Below are 18,914 nucleotides of genomic sequence, written 5' to 3' on the forward strand. Positions count from 1 at the left end.
TCTAAAGTTAGTTTGGTAAACCTTGTGTCATAAAAGTTTGTAGAGTCATTATCTATGTAAATATTTTTTAAAGGTTTTGATTGCTTTTGTTTCATTATTTAAGGGTGGAAAATGCATTTGTAAGTGTTCACAGTGCACCTTGTATCAGAAGGTATTAAGGTTTAAAAAGCTAGATTTAGGAGTACAAGTAACAAAACTGTACTATGGCTGAGGTCTGGGATAAATATGGTCCTTATCTGAATCTGAGAACAATTCCTGTAGAGGAAGAAGTATGTTTATTCAGTAAATAGTATTGGAGGTATAATATGTATTTTAGCTCAGTTTCCAAAGGAAGTGAATCCTTATACGATCCTGCCTTGCAGGCAGGAAGATGCAGGGGAGTGTTTGTACTGTCTGTGTTTGCCTGTACATCTGTCCCCTCTTGCCTGCTAGCTTTTGAACCTGTTGCATCATTTAAAAAAAATTGATAGAGGAGTAGTTATTTTACTGATAATCCAGTTCCTATAAGTTTTGGGATTGTAGATATTAAGGATTTCACTTTAAGCTTCTGTTTGAGCTCCTCTACTTGATAGAGATAACCTGTGGGAAAAAGACCTCACAAGCATTTTAAGACCATGGTGATTTCAGTTTCAATTTACATTTTTGGTGTATTTTTTTTACTGTTCCCTCTTGCTTTTTTACCTTACAGTATTTCATTAAATGAATTTTGAGGCATTCATATTGAATTTTTGGTTTTTAACATTCTCGTTTCAATAGTGAGCCCTTTCCAAAAGATTTGCTAAAATTATGAGGAAAAGAGTTCCTTTCTGTAAATATTTAACTACGTTGCAGGTACCAGGTAATCAAGCAGGAGTTTCCCTTCTGCCTTGCTATCATGAGGTTTCTAAAGATGTGGAGTTCTTTATGGTTCTCTCTTACTTCAGCTGCTCCATGTCTATTCTAATTGTTTTAATGAACCAAGTACCTTGTTTGAGTATGTGTATGACTGTTGTGTACCTCTTTGAAGTTGTTTATGTTGCTGGAATTAAACTTTACCAAATTAATTTTGATCTTATTTCTAATGCACTACTTTATTAAACATAATTTTTGCTACAAGTGCAAACAAATTACAAGGCTTTATGAATAATTTTATGTATATTGGGAGGAAGGGAGAAAGTAAGAAGGTAAAGAGATAACAGATTTAGATGTTACCTCGGTTTTTCTAGTTTTGAAACCAAACTATAACTTTCATACACTTAGTTGCAGAAGTAATGTTGGGATAGGGCTTGTAGCAGAGGTGGAGTTGTATTCTTCATTTTCAAATATCTTTTACTGTAGTGGCAGCTGCCAAGCAGTGATACTGTAATAATATTTTGGCAAACACCTATTCCTGCTATGGTAGGAAAACAGAAAAACACCATGAAATTAGGCATATTTACATGTTTAATAATGCTTTTGTTTTGATTTTTCTATTATGTGTGTGGATTAGCGTGTTTTCTCTTTATAAACCTGGAACTAGTCTCATAATACACAGTTCCTCCAGTTAATCTGTTAAAACACAAAGTGTGGACTAATGTTTTTAGCTCTGACATAGTCTGACTTCTTCCTGGTGAAGAGAAGCACATACACACGCGCACACACACATGGGGGCTGAAATATGTGCAGATCTTAATTTTCATATATGTTTAAAATTAGTGAAAATTTGCTGTGAACAAAAGAGCATTGAAAAAATTAATTTGATATGATGCAACTGTCAAAACTTACTGAGATGTGCTGCGCTTGAATCTTGCTTGCTACCTGCCAAAAAAATAACCCTGGCTGCTTTTCAGTTTATGACTGGAGAAAATTTCTTTATTATGTTCCTAAATCATTATTTTTTTTAAAAGAAAAAAGTATATGACACTCAGATGGTAATATTTGAAAGAAAACAATGGAAATAATGTTTGTTTTATGTTAAATAGGGTAACATTTTGTCACTTGTGTAAATAATTATTGGCTCTTGAATAAGTACCCCGTGCTTTTTGAATGAAAGGTAGCATTGCATAAGTGTTGGGACTTAAACAATTATTTAAGATATCTTTCTGCAATTTAAATATTGTCATTTGGCTTCATGTTTTTAAAAAAGCTTGCTAGCTTTTAGCTGAAATTTCATTTCCCAGTTTATCTTGTATAAAAGCTGGTAAGGAGGAAAGATCAGGTGGTGCTGCAGCATCCATACACTGTAGTTGAATGCTAAGAGTTCCTTCAGGCTGTCTCGTACTCTCTCACCCCTGCTCTGAGCCCCAAGATTCAAAAATGCTTGCATAATTGGGTACTGTTTTGTGACTTATTAATTGCTCTCTTGGGTATATAGTTGCATGTGAGCCAGATTGGCTATTTTCCCAGCTTGCATCACTGGCAGCTGTTTTGCTTGAGGCAGATGGCTTCTAAGAGAAGCACCCATAAATTAGGCCATTGCTACTTTTTTCGCACCATTCTCTGAGAGATAACCTGATGAGATGACGTTTTAAAGTGGGTTTTGTACACCCTGCTTAATTTCTTTACAACTGTCTAAAGAGCACATTTTACAGTCATCTCTTTTTTTAGAAGAATTTTAGGGCAGTACAGACACTACAATGTAGTCATTATAAAAATGTTAAATTGTATTAAGAACCATTGGTGATGTTTTCTATACAAAAGAAGGTTCTGAAAAAAAGAATTCATGTCAGAAAGAAGAAAAAACCTTAATACCCTTTACATAGTGAGAGTAAGAATATTTTTAAGGGCAGTAGCTAGAGAGGAAATAGAATAGTGTATATAGGAAAACTTCAGTGGTCTGCCTAAGTGTTTTAGACATATTTGTGTGTAATATTTTTCTTCTGGACTTTGTGCTCACAGTTCGCATGTAGAAGTTTAATAGCTAGACTTCTAGAAAAATACTTCTAAGGGAGTAGTTTTGAGACTTGTGCAATTTTCTTGTATTTAAGAATTCTATTACTGTGCTTCTCCATCCATATGTTCTTCCTGTAGGTGTACAAATACTACTGCATTGGAGACTGGAAAACTTCTTGCATAAGCAGGATCCATGGACATACACACGCAAACCTTGCCTTTCTGTGTGTCTCCACACCAGCATAAACCAAAAATCTCATCCTAGAATCATAATTTCTTAAAACTACACAGCAATTTTTAGCCAGAGCAGTTTATGACTTTTGCTGACTGTTTATTCATTTGTTCCTGTACTGCTGTATTTTATTAAAGCAAATTACTTTTGGTCTAGTTTGTGCCTTGAAGATTTTTCTTTACTGTGTTAACCATGCCAGCAATCCTCCAGTGGGTTTTAAGAACCACCTTTACTATAGAGACAGCTTCTGAAATTCATGTCTCTGTGTACATCTTTGCAATAAGGCATGTGTTTGAGAAATATGATATTTTATTTGGACTGACACTCCAGAAAATAAAGGATTATTAAAGGAAACATCAGTAATTACCTCCAGTGAAGTCCTAAGCTTTCATGCTTGGGTGGCAAGTTGGGAAGGTTTCTAGATCTAACTGATGTCTAGTTAGGACATGCTATAAAGGAGGGAAAAATGGGCTCTGAAAGAGGATTGGTCTCGGACAAAATTTAGCTTGGAAAAAATACTTTTGTTTTTTTCTTCCATGAGGAAACAATCATCTTGAGTTGAGCTGTATCAGAGCTTTTAATCTACAATATTGGTCCAAGCTGCCTTTGTATGTGGACTACTGTTAAATCTCAGTGTTTTGTTGCCGCCTTGCCTTACCGTGAAGTACTTGCGAGCAGCTCTGCTTACAGACTGGCCACAGAAACAAAGTCTGTCTGTATTTATCATGCTGTTATCTGTAAATTGCTTTTTAGTAGTTGAAACAGTTAAATAGTTAATGGCTTTTGTGGTTATGACAGGTGTCTGTTGATTCCCCCCTGCCCCGATTCCCCCCTGCCCCCAGTATTTTTAATTTTCTTGAAATGCCAGATTTGTTCATTTTACTACTGAGGGGAGGTGCTGAAATGTGACAGTGGTCTTCCTGCTTTACTGAACTTGCTATATAATTCTTCTTTATATGTGCAAAAGATACTGTAGGTTTGTGCATATTCTTTGCAAGGCAAGAATGAAGTCAGAATCTGAAGATAGATACGATCTATCTTTTTGCTGTAAGTGTTCAAATCAGAATTATTTTTAAAAATAATATTAATTTGGGGAGGATGGGATTTCTGTGCTCCCACATAGTCCATAGAGATGAGGTGATTTGGAGCATTTCTGGCTAGGCTGCATATGACATAATCTAAAGCAAATATTTAAAACATTTATTGACACATACTCTCTTTTAAGTAAAATTAGCTTCTGCCAAAAGACCCAGATATTCTCATAAAAAAATAGGCTCTAGGGTAAACCAGTCGGTAGTTATGAGATAGGTGCAGAAATTACTACAATCTGTTATGTCCTATGTAAGTAAAGAATAAAACTAGCCCCTTTGGGCATTTTATTTGTCTGTGTGTATCCTGGTTTGTCTTCTGCTGCTAAAGCTTCACTTGGCTGCTCTTCAGCGTCAAAAGATACTTTCAGCAGTCAGTGGCGTAATTGAAGCACAGAAAATGCAGGCAACTGTCATCGCAGAGCTCCAAAGTGTGTGTCTCCCTGTTTGCATTAAACTGTAGTTAGTAACCGGTCTTTAATGATGTTACCATTTTTGATTGATACTTGCGTAACTGTCTTCGCTGAACAAGAAAGCATCACTGCAAAGGTAGACCTAAAAAAATTCCTATCATGATGCTCTGAAGTAGAGAGAGGGGTTTAGGTAAAGTCAAACTGCTGTGTGGTTGGGGTTTTTCTCTTGTAAAAATGTGAAAGTAGGAAAAAAAGAAACAGCAAAGGTTGTTGGCAATTTTCAGCTGAGTTGGGTTTGTTTATTGTGGGGGGTTTTTTTTGGTAAAGCCTGTCTTCCTCAAAATTTGAGAGATTTTTCGTTTGTTTGTTTTTCCTGCCAACTACTTCCTACTGACTGATCTCTGGGTCAGAATCCCTGGTAATAATGTATAGCAATTAGCCTGTGTCTTGCTGATCTAATTGCTCGTTTAGGCTAGCTCAGTGTCCTTGGCAGAAACAAATAAAAAAAGTTAGATGGTATGAACAGATGAATTGAAAAGAGAGGGTTTTTTTTTTTAAAAAGGAAAGGCAAAAAAGGTAACAGAAGAAATCATTCCTTCTTCTCATATATTTCAGACGATTCTGTCAATCTGTTTTTGCATTTCAGAGTTTATGGCTGCCTGACTTTAATCTTTTGTTTGAAACATTTGATCTGTAAAGTATCTTTGTTTTCAGTAGCACCCATGACACAAACTTAACATGTCAGTGATTTTTCCTTCTCATTATACTAGTATAAACAGAACTTTCTCTGTATAAAAATTTGTTTATATCTGTCTTAAATACAGATTATTTGCTGTAATATAGTTGAAGTGGTAAATATTCTGTATCTACTTATCACAACTTTTCAGGGGAATAAGTTATTGGCTATTTTGGTTATCCTTACTTCAAAACATTCCCACTTAATATGATAATTAGTTTAATCTTAAATTATGCTATTTGCAGCTGGGTGAAGAAAATGTAGTGATAGACATGAAGAAACTAGCATGGTTCAAAAGAATAAATACCTTTCACCTGAAGATGTGTTCTTCACTTTTCCTATCATATGACCATCTCTATTTAAGAGTACATGTGAACTTACGTTTAAAAATTGCTCTTTCAGGTTATTTGATCCAGTGCTGATAAGTGGTAATGTGGTGATATGGTAATTGGCCATCACCATCAAATTAAAAAAAGACAATTACATAGATAGAGCAATCACGGACCTTTGCATGACAATCTAAGCAGTCTGGAAAATGCATTTAAAATATTAAATAATACTGTTGAAATAAAATAGCAAGTTAAGGAATGGTAATTTAGACTCTCACCAGAATATTAGTCCTTCCTTATTTCTCTTTTCCCCTCCCTCGGTCTGCTGCTCATCTTGTTTCTCTTCAAGCAGTAATAGTAAAATTATTGGAGGATAAAGAATGGGGAACAGACTGAACTTGTTTTCATTTAGGACTAGGTAATAAATACCTTTTAATTTAAAATTTAAAATACAGCTTCTGAATGTCACTAGCTAGTTTTAAGAATAGGGCTAATCTCAAGAATTCTTACACATCTTTTCTGAATTTGTGTTCTTTTAAGCTATTCGGTGATATAATAGTTTAGAAGCTTGTACCTTTTGCCTTTTAAAGCAGGTATAGTTACAGTTGTGACAGTGCCTGTCATCTTCAGATTAGACTTGCAATTCACTCTGTTCTTCAAGAAGTAGTTTCTAATTGGGTGTGCTGGTAACAGATGCATCAGTGTGTTTGTTTAGTTAAGTGTAAGCAAGTTCTCAGCTTTATTGGCTTGCTATCTACCATATACCTATACAAGAATGTAAAAAGACTGAGAAGGAAATGTAATGGAGGGTTCCCAAGCTCTTTGATCTGTCTTGTATTTAAGTATTAAGTATATTAAGTGTATTTGAAGAAGGTGCATACTTAGTTATTGGTGGAGGAGAGCTAGATCATTAGTGTCAATTATTCTGCAAAAGGAACAAATGGATTAGGTTATATTTAAGCCATAATATAAACAAATGTGATGGATAGTATTTTTTTTTAAACTGTATTTCTTTTAAAGGGAATGACTGGGTCATACAGAACTCTGAAGGGAGTTGGAGACTGCTGCTATTCTTAGGAGCATATTGGGTAGTGGGAAGAGGAGAAGCTTCCAGATTACAAGAATGAAGGAAGAATTAGATTTACAGAAAGGAGCAGGAACCTGTAGTTCAAAGGCAGATATGGATAAGAGCAGCAAATTTATAACTAGGCCTCAGAAGGAAACTTCCTAATGACAGAAAAGGATAGTACACTTTGCTGCAACTAGGAAAATCGCTAAGATGGGACCATTTTTATAATTGCTTATTTTGTATTAATTGGAGATGATAACAAGATGGTCCACCCAGCCTAGGCTTTTCATCTTTAATAATAGTCAGTAGTAACATTTGTTTCAGAATTGGTTTTTTTCTACCCTGGTGTCTCTGCCATGTTTTCTGAAATTAGTGTGGTCCGTCCTTAGCTAGAGGATACGTCTGGGCTGTGATGAGTAGCCATGGATTTGATCAGTCTCTGTGAGCTTTTTTTAACATCTTTGGTTGCATTTAGTTTTTTGTAAAAACCTGCAGTAATGACTGCAATAATTTAATTATGTACTGTGTGAGAAGTACCTCCTTTGGCTTGTTTCAAGCCTGCTGCCAGATGATCTAATTACATGTCCCTCATTCATATGCTTGTGATCACTACTGACTAACCTTTCTGTATTTACCTTCTCCATCACATTGGTAACTATAGAGGATTGTTACAACCCTCCATTTTCCTCACACTTGAGGGATCTAGGTCTGTGTACCTCACAGTAGAAGCTGCTGCATGTATTTGATTTCTCTTATTAGCCTATCCTTTTTTATTTTTTCTGTACTTCTATATCTACAGGCAGTACTCAGACAGTGGGCATAGCATGGATTTATCCAGTGACACTCTTTTTTTATTGTTTGATGTTCCCCTTCTAATATTTCATTTAACATCTTTGAGAATTGGTCTGGTGCAAATGACTCAAAGATGGTTTTGCTGGTTGATGTTGATGTAATATGAGCCCAATTTTCTATATAAACAGTTTAAAATTTATTTTTGTTCTCAGCATTTACTCATTAGTACTGAATTTCAGCAATGTCAATAAGACTCGCTATTGAGATCTTTTGATGCTTTTTCATAACCAACTCTATTTGTGACTAGCCTCAGGAATTTTGTGTTGTCAGTTCATGTTGACAGGTCAGACTTCTGTTGCCTTTTCAATTCGAGTGGGGTGATTAAGATAGATACCAGCTTGAATCTTTGAGGAATTCTCTATTGGCAAGTGTGGCTTTTTTTTTAATTTTTGTGAATGTTTTACTCTTATTCTATACTTCCTTTATTTTAAAAAATTGCTAATCCAGAAGAGAGCCATCCCTTTCTTCCCATGTACACGTGATTCCTTCAGGAGCATTAAGGGGAGACCATGTCAAAGTTTTTGTTTGTTTTTGTTTGGTTGGGTTTTTTTTTTTGTTGTTTGGTGTTTTTTTTTGGTTGATCAAAGTCCAATGACTGACCAGTTCACTTACTGGTGTGTGCAGTATGTTTCAAAGAGTCCAGTAGATTTTTTGGGCATGGTATCCTTGTATGAAAAATCCTACTGATTTTTGTCAATGTTTCATTTAAATGGTGCATCCATAAATTCATTTTGTAGGGTTTCTTCTCAGTGTCTTCCCCCTCCCCAGGTTTCTGCCTATTTCCTCAGGCAGTTTCCCCACATTCTTCTGGGTCCCTTTAAAAGCTGATGTTATAGCTGCTAGTTTCTGTTCCTGTGGTATAAACACAACTTGTGATTGGTTATACCACATAGTAGAGATTTTCCTGCTTTGAAGGTTACTGTAATAAAATCTTATCTTTCATGTATAGGATCAGGCATTATTAAATATTTGATTATTTATGTTGGCCCATCTTACTCCTAGTTTAGTTTGTATGTGCTTTACAAGGGTATTGGATTAATATATAAATTTTGAATGCAATAATTAACTGATACATTTCAAATACAAAAATAGAGAAAAAATTCTAATTGCTCCATTTCACTGTAAAGACTGTAATTAAATGCTGTAGAAGGTATTTGTCATATGTATTAATTTTAGAATGAAATCTATAATACCTGTAATGTAATGGAAAACCCCTTTGTTTTTAAAGCATAAGGTGTATTGCTTTCGGTTAAAAAAAAGTACAATAAGTATAGAACTATTTGCCTTTTTCATAAAGATTATGAGTATTTTTTAAAATGGAATAGCCAATTACAATGGTCTGATAGCTGTTGTAAAACTTTTTCTGTTTGCCTCATTGGGACAGTATTTTTCTGGTCAGATGTTGCCGGGAATCTTGGCATCCCATAGTTTTTCCATGGTTAGTGTTTGTTTTAAATTCTAGGTATTTCCCCCTTTTCTGCTTTAAAAAAAATCAAAACATATGCAAGTGCTAGGAGATGCTAGTTGAGAGTTGGATTTGTTGGTAAGAACAAAAATTAGTCAAAGATGAGTGTAGACTTCTTTTTGTTAGGGTCATCTCATTAATAGCTATTTTGAAAACATAGTCTGAAAGAGACTTCATAGCAAACACATTAAAGGCTATTAGAACAAGCCTGAGAAATGAAAAAATTAGTGGTGTTCTCCAAAGAAAAGTTATTTTGCATGCATTTATAATATTTGATGGATTTATTGGGTATGCTACACTGAAACTTTATTGAGATAATAATACTTGTCCCAAATGGCAAATGATATTCTCACTGCCAGTGTTGTTTTCTGTAGGCATGTAACTTTCACTACTGTGATGATTTTGCTAAAAATGCCTTGCAGTGTAAAAGAACATTTAAACATTTATACTTTTACACTTTTAATTAAACATTAACATTTATATTTTTCTGCTTGTATAGAAAAGGCTGGTGAACTATTCTTATCTTACCATCACTGGAAGACACTTGACCCATCTTGACCTCCTTTCGTATTAGTTTCTCCACCTTAGTCACACTACCAAAATGAAAGAAAAAAAAAAAAAGTAATTGTGTTAAGTCTGGGTATTTTTACAATTGATTCAACCTGATGTATTGCAAGGTTTGATTTTTGGCTTGGGGTTTTCTTTTTGGGATGGGGTAATCAATTTCACTCATCAAAATTGTAGAAGAACTTACTATAGAAACAGAAGTCTGTAGTGTATTCCCACTTAGAATAAGGAACAAGTTAACCACTATTTTTCACAATTCTCTCTTGTGTTACAATTTCATATGCCTGTATTCAAAAACCTTTGCAAAAAAAATTTATCCCTAATTGTAACCTGTGCCCTATGACCAGGGTAACAAGGTGGCTTAGAGGGTAAGTCAAAACACTGGAGTGAAAACAGGCTTTTGGTTATGATTTTCCCTTACCTTTGCAGAAGGTTATACAATTATGTCTTCAAGTGTGGGAGAGCCCTGTGATAATTTCAACAGCAGAATGGAATATAATTTATGAAAAGGCCAATGAAGAAAAAGAACCTGTATTTTGGAGATGTTGATTGTGGGAGAAAGATGATTTTTCTTACCTGGAAGCATACCTTTAGTTACCACATTAGCAGAGTGTGAAACCTGGCTTATATCTACATAAAGTAAATCTGTTTCAGGAGCCTATGCGATTAAATGTTATAAAAAAACCCATAGCATTTCACAACTTCTGGAGTTTTAGGGTGTCAGGGATTCTTTTCCCCTCTTTTAACTGAAATCTGAGCTTGTTCATCTCTCGGTTTTTTCAAAGAGAAATTTTTTACGAGATTAGTAGCTGGTAGCAACCATCAGAGGTGTCTGACTGCATACTCTCTTCCTAGAGAGTTGAGTTAATCACAAGGCAAGGTGGAACAGTGTGTGTCCCCCTCCTCGTACTGCTAGTGGTGATTACTTTGTTCACTTGGCACATGCAAGATAAAATGCCATCAGGATCTATCTATGCAAGACTAGCCATTTGGGGTCAAAGTGGATCTCCCCAACTAGTTTTATTTAATCTAGTCATCATTTAATGTTACAAGTGGGAAGACATCATTGTTCTTTCTTTTTCATATGGAACAACATTACAACATGGAAAAAAATATTTCTGTGTTCTTTCAAATCTGCTGCCATTTGAGATTTTTCTCAGCTGCTTACAAAGCTGCCAACAAAAGTACTACTTAACATGAATACATTAGAGAAAAGTAAACTGGCAGTTTCTATAAAATGCAGCAATTTGCATTCCCTTGTTCTCCGTTTCTGACAGCAATCTGTATTACGTACTTAAGAGTTTCAATATTTTTTCCCCCAAGAGATCTCATCTTGTATTTTCTGGCACTCCAACAAGAAACTTGTCCATTAAGATACCTTTTTTAATACTGATTTAACTTTTGCTAACACAATTGCTCTTCTAATCAAACTCATAATTGTACTCTCTCATCTGTTTTTAAATTATTGCTTTTAATTCTTTAACTTGAGCAACTGGGAATTAAGTTAGTTCAGTCCAGTGTGTAACTTTCAACCACAGCAGTGCTGCAATATTTGCTTTCCTTTATGACATAATATCTTCTTTGGCTGCTTGACAATTTTCTTTCAGCTTACTTTCCTAACTTCAGTGCCTGTAATGTTTCTTTTTGGGTCATCATCAAGTTATTGAAAGAAAAAAAACACTGATCTTGTGTAAAGCTTGTACCTTGTGGCGATTTTGTAAATAAAAATCCTTAAGACAGCAATTAATGATATAAAATAAAGAAGTGGTGGTGTTTAGTGATTTAGATGTTTTGTTACTCTGAAGGTGCTGTGTCACTGAATGAACTGGCATGAGAAATTTGAAAATACAGCCTCATGGTCTGAAAAAAAAGAAGTCTTGTAGTTGTTCTCCAGCTAACTTCAGGCATAAGCTTTTGCAAAAACAAATTGTTCAGTGGGTAGACTGTGTGAAAGTGTTGTGGATTGTTTGCTTCCTCACTGTGCAGATTTGGCACTGACAGATTCAAAATGAAAGGGAACTTTGCCTTATTTATATTTAACTTGTGAAATGCCGTTGTATATGATACTGGATCTATCAGAAGTTCACTTGAGTTCTGAAAAGATGATCAGAGAAATGCAAAGGTGAAAAAATCTATTGACCTTTGTAACATACAAAGGCATACATAGAATGTATGGCTCCTTGAGCTGTGCTGCTGAGGCTGAAAGAATGTTCTGAGAATATTAAGTAAGCACTGCTTACTTTAGAATATTCTTATCTTGAGGTGGCCGCTGTTGTCAGTGGCAGAATACTGGACTAGATGATCATTTGGTCGAATTCATTTGATGTGAACCATTCTCACTTTCATGTTTTGGGCTGAGTTGTACAGCTTAATTTTATGCTGCTTGTTTTAGAGGCAGACTTGGGGAGGGAGGAGAAATGTAAGCATTTTTGTGAGATTGTAGAGTAAGTTGTGATTAAAAATCTTTGAAAATTTCAGTATCTTCTTCAGTTCAGTACTGAAAAAAAGTCCTTGTGGTTGTATGAAATAGTTTCTCTTTGCTGAAAAGAAAAAGATCTGAGATTCATTCCTATATCTCTAGTGTAATAGGTGAGGAAAACAAACCCACTTGATTAAAAAAATTAAGTCAATAGAGGGGAATAAGTGGTTTTCAATTACTGCATTAAGAATATATCAGTATACAGTAAAATGCTTCAGTGTAAGATTTGTGCATATCTTTCTATTGCAGAAAGGTAAAATTTGAGGTGGCACGCTCTGTCTGTCCCAACATGGTACATAAGTGTGTCAATACAGCAGTAAAGGCTTGTACTACATATAATTGTAAAATAATGCCAATAGGTAAATAGTAAAAGGATGTTTTGGGAGCAATTTCTAGATTTTGCTTTTTGTAAAATAAACACTACTTCAAAAAATGGTTTTAGGTTTTGGATGACAGTAAAAGTAGTACAGAATGCCAGAACACCGAAGCAACTGTACCAGATCAGAGCAGTAATCCACCTAGCACTATTTCTTTTCTTTGATGGTGATTAGAACCACATGCTCTAAAGGAAAATGCTTATAATGGGCAATTAAAGGATCTGCACATAGCAGGCTTTTTTCCTCTGCCCTCCCTCCCCCAGTTGCCATAAATTACTGGTTGGCCTTTACTCTGACATGCAAGTCTGACAAAACCTAGAAGGAACAGGAAATGACCTAAGTGTGGTTTTAGCCAGCTTTTTTCATTACCTACATAAAAAGAAAAAAAAACACAAACCCTACTTTCCCGTGATAGAGAAAACACCTTTTAGAACCTTTCTGAAACATTTGAAAATCTTAAAAATATTAAAAGATTGGAGCAAACATAACAAGCAATAAGAAAACGGAAAACTTTCTACAGCAAAGTAGAAGCTGACCTGCTGATGCTCCTGGTTACAAAAGCTGAAGTAGCATGTCTCTTTAAAAACAAGCAAACAAAGCAAACACATAAAAAAAGAAACAAAACCCAGCCAAACAAAAAAAAAATTTTTTTTCTCCTTGCAGGGAGTAATACTAACTTTAAGAACAAGCCTGCTGAAAGCTTATTTGAAACTTTACTGTAAGTGGAGCATTTTTTCTGTTTTTGTATCTGTGCTGAGGACAAAGTTACTGAAAACAGTAACTAAACATGGAGACTCTGAACTGACTTGTTAAAGTTTACTTAAGTGCAGCTCTTGTCAAAGATTTGTGTTTGCAGGGAAGATCAGAATACTGTGGAGTTGGGTGGAAACACTACGGTGGCTAGACACCTGTATGTTCCAATGTACTTACGTGTCCAGCCAAATATGTTGCAGGTACTATTTAATTTATAGAATAGTATTAACTAAAGCAATTACACAGAAGCAAGTCTCTTTCTGCTGAAAGAAGTTTTAGACTTCTTAAAAAAAGTGAAGATAATGTGTTTTATGAAAAAGTTCAGTAGAGTCAACAACAGTCTAGGATATGACTGTTTCCTTCAGTACATGTACCCAAACCTCAGAACCATGCAAGCACACGCAGTTTCTGTACAAAGATTGTGGCTATCTGTAGACTTCACAACCTATTAGTCATTTTATGACCTTGGATAAATAAATTGTATAGAATCAGGAAGTGATAAGTATTAGGATTCCAAAAATATCTTGCTATTTTTCGTATACCATTTATTTTCATGGAAAAGTTTAGTGGGTAAAGGAATATCATGACTCTAAATGCCTTAAGTATCATACTGAATGCTTTTCCAAGTGCTGTATTTTTTTTTAATTACAATAATCTACTCAAGTGGCGGTTGTTTTGGCCTCAAGATTTCATAACAGAATGTTGTCGGTTACCTAAATAATGCTACCTCTACTTTGACAGAGTCATTTTTGGTTGCCTTGCCTTTAGTCTCATGCTGAATCCAACTTAACTACTTCATAACATACTGTTCTTCAAAATTTACCTTTTGTACACAGAGGGAAAAAATCCTAATAAATAAATAAATAAAAACTCCAAGACTTTTAGGTTGTATACTGCTGTGTTTGGTTTTGTGTCATTAAATTACACTGGTTAAAAAAGTTAATTGATTGTAAGCTGTTACAAAAGACTGATTTAGAATTAAAAGCAATGAATATAGCATCAGTCTTGTTTGAAAGGCAGTGATGAAAAGAAATGGATATGTAATGTAACCTTTTTCACATTTTACAATAAATTGTCTTCTCATCTGGTTGTAGAATTTTGCTTGTGAATTAGGTGGTTTTTTACAGAGTTGATTTCTGAATCAAGTTGATACGGTGTTGGTTTCATTGTTTAGTTAATTCCATGCTTGGTTGCTATGGAAATACTTATTTACAGAGCTGATGCCTAATGGTCTCAAACAGATGATGCTAGCAACTAGGAATCTTTTATATTTGATCAATGAAAGACTTGGCCAGAAGTAGAAACTCATTTTTGTACTCATTTTTGCTCCTTTAAAATTTTGGAGCATGGAATGTGCATGGATGGTGTCAAATAGGACAAGTTTTCTTTTCTTAACAAGCATTAAAGCACATGCTGAATCTCTTGAATACTATCATCATTGAAACAAAAACTTCCCGCTTACCAAGTTTAGGCAAGCAATCAGCAATATTACAAAGTGTAACCTTGTGTATGGCCTTAGTGTGCACACTTCAGTTTAGGGAATGGAGCATATGTATTCATACATTTCAGTTTTAAAATTGATTTTTAGATTTCTAAGCTCTGAAATGTGGGGGTTTTTCATAGCAGTGTATTTTAGAACTGTAGAAGTATGATTATCGTCCTTACTATAACTTTGCACAAATAATTCTTGAGTAGCTAAGATTAATATGATTTTGTATTTTATAAGTTAAATTATTCTGAAAACATCATTACAGTTATCTAGCTAAATATAGTTTAAGATGAGCATTAAGGTTTTTAAAAAACTTGTTCAAAATATTTGCAGCTTTAAAATGCGGTACTTTTATAGTAATTTTACAACTTGAGAAAAGTAAAACCCATAGGCTTTTATTGCACCTAAGCCTTTAGAAGTTTAAAATACTCCTGAAACATGACTTTAGGCATGTGGAGCTGTGGCACTTACGCAAAGAAGATTCAAAAGAACTGCACCCTCCATGGCATGAACTTGCTTCTGAAAGACACACCTGTCAGAGGCCCTGAAACACTGGCTGTGCTGTGACAGGAGGGATAACTTGTTATACAGAAGAATCATTAAAAACAAAACAAAACCTCCTGAAGATCTCTCAGGTTTCATTGACCGTCTTCTCCCATTTCTCATCCATTTTTAGTTTATTTGGACTATAAGCTTGTCAGAAGAGCAGTTTTTTCCTTTTTCTTTGTTAAAATTACTATTGCTTGTTCCTGTTGCTGTTTGAGCTAGAAGCTGTATTAGGGAAGGCCTTTATTACCATTACTTTGTGTTACTTTGTGTACTTTTTTTAGCAAATGTTTCTGACGTAACTAATAACTTGTGCTTTGCAAAAGTGCCGTCCTTAAGTTTTGGTAGTTCTTGGGTTGGTATTCAATAATCGGGACCTTTGCTTCCCCCGCTCCACCCTCCAGTGAGTAGATGGGTTACAAATACTGTCAGATAAGTTGATTGATTCTAAAATTCTTGTGTTCAAAGTGCATGGCAGTTCCTCTGGAGTATATGGAAATACTGTATGGAGTTTTATTTCATAGGCTGAACAGGGTCAGTTATTATAGTTAACGATAATACAGTCCCTGACTGTTATAAAGAACGAGGCATGGTACTGTGTTACACGTGGGGCTTTGTTTTGTTTTTTATTGTCTTTCAAACCCCTAATCAGCTTGACAGGCAGTTCTGTAAGAGCAGCAAAGTGTGCTGGTTGCTGTTTGGGTGGACTGGGGGACTTGGGTTAGTCAGGCTGATACAAGAACTTCTATAAGCTGACCGGTAGTTTGGTGTCCACAGTTATGGGGGGGACACGACTATACATTTCTTACCTTTAAGGAGTCGGTCTGCAATATCAGAGCCCACCGCAGTTTTATTTTCAGAGGAGCTCCCAGATATGTGATAGGTGTGATGTTGGCATCGACAGTGGATGCTCAAAAGCCAAAACATGTGAGTCGCTAAGCAGAGGTTTTGAGTTGTTGCTTGGAACCTTTATGACTAGAGTTCCCCTTAGATCAGGTGTTTCTTGTTGGAAGAGGTGAGGAAGAACGTTATGTGCAATGCGTTACAAAATCTTAGTATTACAGAATACAGATCTTTCTGCAACAAGTCTTACGGTTGCAAAACCAAAAATTGCAGAGGCTCTGCCTAAGACCTATTTTAAGGTCTGTTGGTCTGTTCACATTAAGTCAAAATAAACTGCGTCCTTTTTTACTCTTGTTGTAAGATGGATGCAACTCTGGGAACACTTTGTAACCGTTGTCGATGACCCACAGTAATTAATTAAAGCTTCGACTGCCAAACCCCCAACAGCAATAACGCCAGAAATACTGCTCTTTAGTACTCCGGCTCTAACTTGCAAGGCACGGCGTTGTGCTAATTAACCCCGGCCCGGCAGCTGGTGGGGGCTGAAGCGGTATGCCCTGGGGGCTGGGCTGCACCCCCGGCCCCGCGGGGCGCTCGGGGGGGGGGGGGGGCGCGGGGGCGGCTTGGCTCGCGCGCGCCACCTGCCGGTGTGGCGTTAGCACCTGGGCACAGACGGTACCCCCCGCACCCGCTGCCACGGACGGGTCGGGGTCCGGGTGCGGTGCGGATGGGTCCCCCGCCGTGCTCACCGGGGGAAGCGCTCGCTGCAGCCAGCCGCCTCTTGTCCGCCGTGCTTAGCGCAAGCAATCGCTACCTCGCGCCCAGAACTTTCCATCAGCTCGTTTTAATTACCTCGCTGTGTGGCGCGTGGAATAAGCCCTCAACGTGTTACAGTTCATGCAGGCTGTGGTAGCCTGCTAGCTGTCTTAATGTACTACACCTGTCTTCTCTCAGGAGATACGACTTCTAATTAATGGTGGTGTATACTGATTTTTTTTTTTTTTTTTTTAAATAATCTGTTGGCAACATACAGGTAAATTAAACTTCTGTTTATTTCAAAACTGTTTTGGTTTCTTTGCTGTAAAATTTCTATCCCTGGAGAAGCTTACATCTTTTGGTTTAAATTACAATAAAAAATTTTCAATCATGAATCCAAGCTGCAATTTTTTTTGTTTCACTAAAATTGTGTATAGAATGGTGCCCTGCCATTTAAAATATCAAACCATTATTTGCACTGTAAGCAATTTTTGCATAAGATGTGCACATACTTTTACCTTGTGTATCCTGAGTCAGTATGCGACAAGATATAGCAGTAACACTTTGTTGAATATTTTCTGCCTCTGCAACCTTGACCCTGTTTCTTTGCTATAGCAGGGCTAAAGCCAAAAGGAAGTTTTGAACTTTTTTAGTCATGGAGCATGACCCCCCAAATCATAACAGTATAGCTTATGGGAGCATGTGTGTGTGTCCATACATGTACACAAAAGCCCCAAGGGCTTGAAAAATGAGTAAAGGAGTTTGCATCAGTAAAAGTAGTTGCAGTTAAAGGTTTGGTACAGAAATTTTCTGGAGTTAGCAAGAGTTAACAAAGTATTCTGTTAAGATCTCATTTAAGACAAATAAATAAAATCAAGTAACATAGCACATATTTAAAAGAAAAATAAAATATTAGAAAGGGAAACCTTTTTTGTGTCCCATAATAGAGGAGGCAAGATTGCAAGCAAGCTAATGCAACTCTGTGGACCATTAGTATCAGAGGTTGCTAATAAACCTAACAAAACTCATGTGGACGTGTGATCTCTGTTGCTGGTTGAGTCAAAAGACAATGAGGCAGATTAATGCAGTCTCTGTGACCAAGTTCAGGAGGACAGAACAAAAGCAAAAATTTTACCTTTGTTTCATACAGTAAATAAATGTCAGTCTCGAAAGAGAAACTGGAGAATGAAGAAAAACAAAAAAAACACCAACCCCAAAACTGCCCAGATGAACAACTCATTCTAGTTTGCTATGGAAGAAAGACCCCTCCATCTTTATGATGATCATGCTAAAACCAAATACACCAGCAAAATGGGTATGCCCAGATAATGCTGGTCATTATCTTAATGCTTGTCACTGACAGGCTAACAGTCATCTCATAAGCTTATTATTCTTTTTTATTTTTTAATAAATGAGGAGATTGTAGCTAGATAAATCACTTCAAAAAACACCAAAATCCTCAACGTATTAAATTCTTAACTCTTGATTTAGGTTTGCTTGCTTTACACAGTATGAGTTTTGGAGATAGCATAACTTACTCCCAGTTTAAGTACATGCTTAACGGTAGATCATTTCATAGCAAGTGGATGTCGTAACTATTACCATTAAACCATGTTTAAAGTTATCTCTGTGAACATAACAGAAGAGAGAAAGAGCCTGTAAATGCTGACCTTGCCTCAATACTGCTAGCATGTTGGCCCATGTTTCTTTAACAACAGTTTCTGCACCTTCTGCTGGACAAGTGCCAGCGTGGAACATTGGTTTTTTTCCATGAAAGAGCTGTTAGTCTTAGAGGAGCAAAACCAAACAGGTCTCACCTATAAAAATAAGTGGAAAAACTTACAGGACTACAGAATATCAGCTACCGAGTGGGGTATTTGCTATTTCTTTGTGTTCTGTAGCTACAGAAAAGAGGAAGAATGTGTTACCTTTATCTTTGTTTAATTTGTGGATGCATGTTGTGCAAATGAATTAATTTATCAGAGAATAATTAGAACCTGTCAAGAAGTCACAAAGACTGAACACTTTTGAAGCAAAACAGACACATGAATTTCATTTCTTGTATGTTGT

General features: G+C 36.0%; 2 protein-coding genes across 2 annotated transcripts in view; both read left to right on the top strand.

The window, feature by feature from the left end:
- The window catches only part of RIC3 (RIC3 acetylcholine receptor chaperone), a 415,628-nt gene that overhangs the window by 396,546 nt on the left and 168 nt on the right, over positions 1 to 18,914 (top strand). The window lies entirely within an intron of this gene.
- The window catches only part of PDE3B (phosphodiesterase 3B), an 87,394-nt gene that overhangs the window by 44,229 nt on the left and 24,251 nt on the right, over positions 1 to 18,914 (top strand). The window lies entirely within an intron of this gene.

This window comes from Falco punctatus (genome assembly GCF_963210335.1).
Source record: "Falco punctatus genome assembly, chromosome: 10".
Lineage (NCBI taxonomy): Eukaryota > Metazoa > Chordata > Aves > Falconiformes > Falconidae > Falco > Falco punctatus.